Source organism: Chenopodium album, chromosome 18, assembly GCF_948465745.1.
Source record: "Chenopodium album chromosome 18, dcCheAlbu1.1, whole genome shotgun sequence".
Lineage (NCBI taxonomy): Eukaryota > Viridiplantae > Streptophyta > Magnoliopsida > Caryophyllales > Amaranthaceae > Chenopodium > Chenopodium album.
This window is the reverse complement of record NC_137851.1, coordinates 19,427,256-19,434,611: the sequence shown is the minus strand read 5'-3', so window position 1 is coordinate 19,434,611 and position 7,356 is coordinate 19,427,256. Positions and strand designations below refer to the sequence as shown.

The 7,356-nt window shown below is 41.4% G+C and overlaps 1 non-coding gene across 1 annotated transcript; it reads right to left on the bottom strand.

Moving 5' to 3' along the window:
* Window positions 1-1,803: 1,803 nt before the first annotated feature.
* Window positions 1,804-1,909, bottom strand: LOC145593283 (small nucleolar RNA R71). The gene has a single exon (XR_014102642.1). It is a non-coding gene; the product is annotated as a small nucleolar RNA R71 (small nucleolar RNA).
* Window positions 1,910-7,356: the final 5,447 nt, after the last annotated feature.

Genomic DNA, 7,356 nt, shown 5'->3' with positions numbered 1-7,356 from the left:
GCACACCTGGTGCGTGCGGGCGCACCAATCTGGGTGTGTTCCCGTGCGCGCCACTCTCTCCCCTCCAAGCGCTCGCACCGACGTAGGTCTATTTTTGGGCGTCAATACCGACCTCCTCTTTGTATATATAGTTATTTCTTTCCTTTTAGGGGGGAGAGGAGATCATTATTAGATTAGATTAGATTTTTAGAGAGAGAAACTCAAGGATTGAAGAGAGAGAAACTAATGGTTTTTGGTGATTGTTCAAGAATTCTTCATTGTAATTGATCTCTAGATCAAGGTTTTGTAAGGATCTTCTTCTCAATTTCGATACAAGTTTGATTCTAGTTCATTTCATTTGTTTTCCATGATATTGTTGATTGATTGAAGTTTGTTTGATGATTGATTGAAGTTTATTGATTTTTTGATTGATTGTTGATTTGATCTTTGATTTCAAATATGTTGATGATGAAATTGATGATTAGTGTAGCTTTGATCTTGATTTCCATGGCTAGTGAGTAGTTTTCTAGCTAGGGAAATGGTGAAGCATGTTTGAGTGATGGATTAGAGTAATTTGGGGATAATTGATGGAGTTGATGATATGATTAAATTTGGTTGATAATTCATGTGCATGTGTGTGATTGATTGAAGTTTGGCCATCTTTGATTATTGCACTAGATTGGATTGTGAGCTTGCTATGATACGGACCATTGATTAGTGACTTGCAATTTCACGATTCAGGTGCTTTGTGACGTTCCCTAGGTAGTGTTTAGCGTAGTTGACGCTAGTTAGACCTCTAGGTGAACTAACTTGGTATGCTCTTTTGGATACATGATTGATCTTCCTTCCTATCACTTGACTTAGTCGGTTTGACCTCCCAAATTACCATTTTCCATAACAATTGCATGTGGATCCATTGCCCTAGTGTCTTTTAGATTGATTTCATACAAGTTCTTGCATCATTTAGCTCTAGCTCTAGTTACCTTCATAAACCCCTTTATTTGACTTCGGAATAGCTTGACTTAGGCATTGTGCATTCGACCTCCATTCCTTTGGGTTCGACCTTGACTTACCACTACACTAAATAGGGGTTAGTTGAGTTACAAATTTTGTTTGATTGGGTGGGGTGGTAACCCAACGACGTACCGTTCTTCATCCCATCAAAATGGCTCCGTTGCCGGGGAATGGTGCTTTGAGTGCATGTTGTTGTTGAGTCTATTTCACTTTATTTGCAAAATACAAAAAGATTTTACACTTTAGGCTACACTTGTAGCCGTGCTACTTATATTTTCTTTGAGTTTTATATGCATAGGTCCCGAGATCGTTCATTTGTTCCCTTTGATCCGGAGATTGAAAGAACTCTCTCAAGGAGGAGAGTAGCAAACAAGACATTGGATTATAGTTCCTCAAGCGAAGAAGAGATTGAACAAGAGCAAGTCATGGGAGAACAACCGAGAGTTGCCTTGAAAGAATTGGGAGTGCCCGGTGCATATAGGTTCGAGAGCGGCATAGCTCCACCTACAACACCGGCAAACGATTTTGAAATTAGGCCGGCAATGATCACCCTAATTGAGAGGAGACAATATAGTGGGGCAAAGAACGAGAGCCCATTGAACCATCTTAAGGAGTTTGAAAAATATTGTAACACAATCAAGGTTAATGGAGTGTCTCAAGAATTTATCCGCCTTAAGTTGTTCCCTTTCTCTCTCATAGGAAGATCTTTGGAATGGCTAGACAAAGAGGTGAAGCCCAATTCATTGAGAACATGGGATGATGTCACTAAAGCTTTCTTGTCCCGTTTCTTTCCTCAAAAGAAAACGGCTGAGGCAAGGGCTTTAATTCAAGGGTTCAAGGAAAAGCCAAATGAGAGTCTTTATGAAGCATGGGAAAGATTCAAGGAGTACCAAAGAGAATGTCCTCACCACGGAATTCCAACATATCAATTGATCCAAATCTTCTATGGTGGTTTGAGTCCTCAAGGCAAGGCATGTCTTGATGGAGGGGTCGGTGGTCCAATCATGAACAAAACCGAAGAGGAAGTTGTGGACATAATAGAGGATGTGGTGACTTACTATAGAGATTGGCAAGATGGGGAGAGAGATTCTTCAAGCAAGCAATCTTCGTTGTACTCGGTGGACCATCTCAATGCCATCAACAATCTTTCCTCTCAAATGACAAACTTGGGAAAGGAGATGACGGCAATCAAGGCCAAGTTGGAAAGTGTTTCTTCCTCTTCTCAAGCTTCAAATCTTCCCTCCCAAATTAAGGGGAGAGGTACTTCTTCTAACTCTCAAACTCCTTCTACTTCACACAATATGCCTATGGGATGTTTGTTTTGTGATGTATGTGGATCATATGACCATGATTCTAGCAATTGCAACAATGAATGTGTTGATGAATTTGACAACAATGAGTGTGAGCATGTGAATTTTGTGTCAAACAACAATGTCCAAAGGTTTGATAATCAAAGAGGCCAATGGAATAGGAATTACCAAAACCAAGGCAATTTTGACAACTATAATCATGGTGGTGGTTATAGGAACCAAGGGAATCAAGGTTCTCGTGGTAACCATAACCAAGGTTATAGTGGCCAAAATCAAAGCCAAAATTATGGTAATCAAAACCAAGGTTATGGAAATCATAACCAAGGTAATGGTAACCATAATCAAGGTGGTGGTAACCATAATCAAGGTTATGGTCAAAATCAAAATAGGGGTAATTGGAACAATCAAGGAAGGGGAAATTTTCAAAACAATGCTCAAAGAGGTCCCCCTCCCGAATTTGTTTCAAAGACTCAAGGTGAAAATTCCTATTCACAACCTTCTTCTCCTAGGACCACTTTGGAGGAATTAATTGATAATCAAACCAAGATCATTAACACCTATATGGAGGTTAGTGATAAGAAATTCAATGAGATGATGACTCACAATAAGATGCTTGAGACTCAAATAACCCAATTAGCAAGCACTATTAAGGATTATGCTAGTCCTTCATCTTTGCCTTCCCAAGGTGTTGAACCCAAAAGAAACCCGTGTACTCTATTGCCACTAGTGGAGGAAATGACTTTAGTGAGGGAGTTTCTTGTTTAAAAGAGGGAGAAGATGAGAGTGGTGCTATGGAGAATGAAGATGAGAGGGTTGAGTCTAAGGAAATTTATTGTGAGGTTGAGGAAAAAGAAGAAAGTGTTGTTGAAAAGATGAGTGAGGTAGAGAGATTTCCCGATCTACCATACCCCCAAAAATACTTGAGATTCAAAATGGATGAGCAATTTGGGAAGTTCCTTGAAGTTCTTACGGAAGTCCATAATTCCACACCCTTTACCGAGCCAATTCCCGATATGCCTAAGTACTCCAAGTTTCTTAAGGAGATACTAGAGGAGAAGGAAAATTTTGATGAGGGTAGTTGGGTGGAAGGAGGGAAGTGTTTTAGTGCTCTTGTCCATGGTGAGCTTCCGGAGAAAATGGAAGATCCGGGGAATTTTTCAATCCCTTGCCAAATCAAAAAGATGGTTTTTGAGAGTGCTTTGTGTGACCTAGGGGCTAGTGTGAGTATTATGCCCTTTTCGGTTTTCAAGAGGCTTGATCTAGGTGAGCTTCAACCATCTAATATAACACTTCAATTGGCCGATCGCTCTATTAAGTTTCCTAAGGGAGAATTGATGATGTCCCTCTAAAGATTGGAGAGTTTGTCTTTCCCGTGGATTTTGTTGTTTTGGAGATTGAGGAAGATGAGCATATTCCAATCATTCTAGGGAGACCTTTCTTAGCCACCTCGGGAGCCTTGATAGATGTGAAGGGAGGCCGAATCACTTTGAGATGTGGAAAATTAGAAGAAAGTTTTAAGTTGAAGCCAATGCATGAGTCCTTATCTTGTGTGCAAGATATAGCATGTGCTAGTCTTTCTCGTTCCATTGATGATGTGTGCATGGTTGATTCTTCTACTAACAATACTTTTGAGGTTGTTGATGATGTTTGTGCAAGTTTTGATGATGTTAGTGAAGAAGAAATTGTAATTCCAAAGCTACGGGATGAGAAAGAAATTGAGATTCCAAATTGGTTCAAGCTTAATTCTCAAGATGAAAAGACAGCTTCCATGGTTAAGGTTGTTGGAGTCAAGCCGAAGAAAAAGGCCCGTGACTCGAAGAAATTAAGAAAAAGAAAGAAATTGAGAAAAGAGAAGGAAGAATTTGAAAAGAATTTTGTGAAGGTTTCATTAAGCAACGATGAGAAGTTGCTCAAAATTGAAGAATATTTTGCTCCATCAACTACCTTGAAGAAGGTGGTGTTCTTTGACCCTCCATGATTTGGAGGAAGGGTCGAGCTTAGGACCTTAAGAAAGCGCTTCCCGGGAGGCAACCCGGAGTTTCTAACTTTTCCTTTTGATTTTTGAATTTTCTTATTTTTGGTTTCTTTTATTACTTTGTCTTTTCTTTCACTTTTCTACTTGATTGGATTTTTAGGATGACTTTTGCGGGATTGAAATTCTACAAGAATGCATGGTGAATGGAAGGTGTTCGTGGCACAAACTATATTTTGTTCGATTCTAATCGAAATTTGAGGTAAAAAGGGTAAGAATTTTAGAGAGGTAAGATAGGAAATCCATGTTTTAAAAGTTGGAGGAACTTGATACTTAGTGAGTTTTTGTGGTGAGCACATGAATTTTCAACTTTGAGGTCTTTGAAAATGATTTTAGCTACTGCCTATGTTGTTCCTCATCACCATCATGATTCATGTGCGCACCCAAATAGGCAGTAAGTATCAAAAATATGAGAAAAAGGAAGATTTGGAGACGCACAGGGGTGTGCGGCCGCACACGAGGCCTGTGCGGGCGCACAGCTTGCGTGTGCGGGCGCGCACCTGCTGGATGTGCACTTTATCTTTCTTCCTCCTCCTTCTTCCCTTCATTTCATCATCTCCCCTTATCTTCCTCACGGCATCCCTCTTCCAAAACCCTCCTTGTGCGCACTCCTCACTCACCATTCACCATCTCAAATCCTTCAAATCCTCACTAAAATCACTCCATTTTCACTCAAAATCACTCACAAACCTTCCTACACTCAAAATTCCTCACAAATTGACCCAAATTTCACTCACTCTCTCTCCTACTCTTGTTGGCCGAAAATTGGGGCTTTTGTAAGGAGTCGAAATTGGCTGCTCTAAGTTAGTTAATCTTGCTTCTTTTATGGTATAATCACTAATCCTTGCTTTAATTTTTCCAATTATATCATAATTTTGCATAGATTGAAAAATTATATGAGGATGAATAGTGTAGTATTGGTTTTGTGATTTTTGATGCCTGATCTTAATATTGGTTGTGATTTGGTGATGTTTATTGATTGATTTTGCATAACATTGAATTGTTTGTTGATTTTGTAGTGATTCTCATCATTTTTAGTTGATATCTTGTGAGTTGGATTTTTGGAATATGGGTAGTATGTTGTGATTGTTGGTATTGGTCTTGTGGTTGTTCTTGAATTGTTGAAAGGAGTTTTTCTTGGATTATTGGTGTTGTTGATTGGTTTGGAATTGGTTTTGATTGAAAGGAAGTGTGAAATTGGAGTTTGGTGATTTTGGTAGTAAGTGGTGAATTTGGGTGTGGTATTCTTGGTTCATTGGTTTTGCTCATTGTTCATTGTTGGTAACCTTTCTCAAACTCTCAAACATGTCTAAATTCATAAAGAAACTCACCAAGAAAAGAAAAACCGATGTTATCATCGATGAACCTCGCCCAAGTACCTCCTCAAGGCCGAGTACATCTTCTAGGCCGAGTACTTCCAACCCCTCTTCCTCTCAAACACGACCTCCAACCTCTCTACCCAAAAAGAAAAATTTCACCGACAAACAAAAGACCCTCTACCAACAGTTGAAGGAAGAGAGAACCCTCAAACAAACCCACCATTATTTCCAACCCGACATGGTAAAATTGGGGATTGATGAGGATGTGCGGTCGTTGCTCTTAAACCTTCGGTTGGGTTCTTTCATCACCGATGCCTATCGCACCTACAAGGAGCCTACATTGGAATTTTCGGCTACCTTGGAGCTTGTACCCGTAAGAGGGGTATATCGGGTGAGATTCCAATTGTTCAACCATATGTTCGATCATTCCTTGGAAGAGTTCAACACGGCATTGGACTTTGATCCCCATGGGGATATTTTGAACGTTGAACCCTATATCTTCCCGGAGTACGATCACAACTCATGGTGGGAAGACATCTCGGGTGGTAACGAGTTTATCACCAACAAGGCTAAGATTTCATCGGTGTACCAACCTTGCCTTAGGGTTGTGCACCGTCTTTTGGGCTATGTGGTGTTCCCTAAACAAGAGTTGGGGAAATTGAGCAAGTTGGAGCTCAAGGTCTTGTGGTTGTCTACCCGCCCGGAGTATGTGGGCCGGTTGAACTTGGGGTATATCTTTGCGCAATATTGTGTGGACCTTCGTGGCCGGAGTTTGAGAGAGATCCCATGCGGGGGCATGGCGACTAGGCTCTTGACTCACCTTCGCCTTGATGCATATCTCCCATTTTGTAAGGAGATTGGGGATAGCACCTCCCTCTACCTTGACATGCAACAATTGGGTCAAATCCAATTCATCTCCAAGGGCTATAGTGAAGGGAGATATGAATGGCTAAGGGGCAATGAGCATTGGTGCTATTTGCCTAACCCCGGCTTGACTTCTTTGGCCCGGATCGCCAACAATGTGTGGCATGTCCCCAAGTCCTTTCGGCATCCTAACTTCGACTCCGATGAGGATGAGGAAGATGATGATGAAGAAGAAGAAGAACAACAACAACAACAACAATTTCCACAACAACAAGTTCCTCAAGAACAAGAACAAGGGCAACATGCTTATGCCAATGCCGATTTGAGGGCTCTTAGTGAGCAATTGAGTGGATTGAAAATCCACGTGGATGGAATGTATGATCAAGGCTTTGGGGCTTTCTATGAACAACTAAGAGGTATTCAAGAAATGCAACAAGGTATGTTTTCTCAACTACAACAAATTTATGGTGCGGAAGTTGACCGTGGGAACATTACTCCCCCGGTTAACTATTCGTATTTCCCGCCCTAACAAGGTCCTCTACCTTCGTATGGGCATCCATATTGGTCGGGGCCTTCCAACCCCGATACCGAGCGTCGCTACTATCCGGATGAGCACGGTAACTATGATTACAAAGCTCCGGGTGGTAGTGACTATAGGGGTGATCCTAACTACCCCCATGTCCATCCCAACCACCCCTTCGAACTCACTCTGCCGGATAACTTCACCCCTCTTGCTTCTTGGCAACAAGATCTTTTCAAGGGGCATTATGGGTGGCCCGAGGGGTACACCGGAGGATGGGAGCCTTACCCTCATCCCTTCGATGACCCCGAGCGCAAC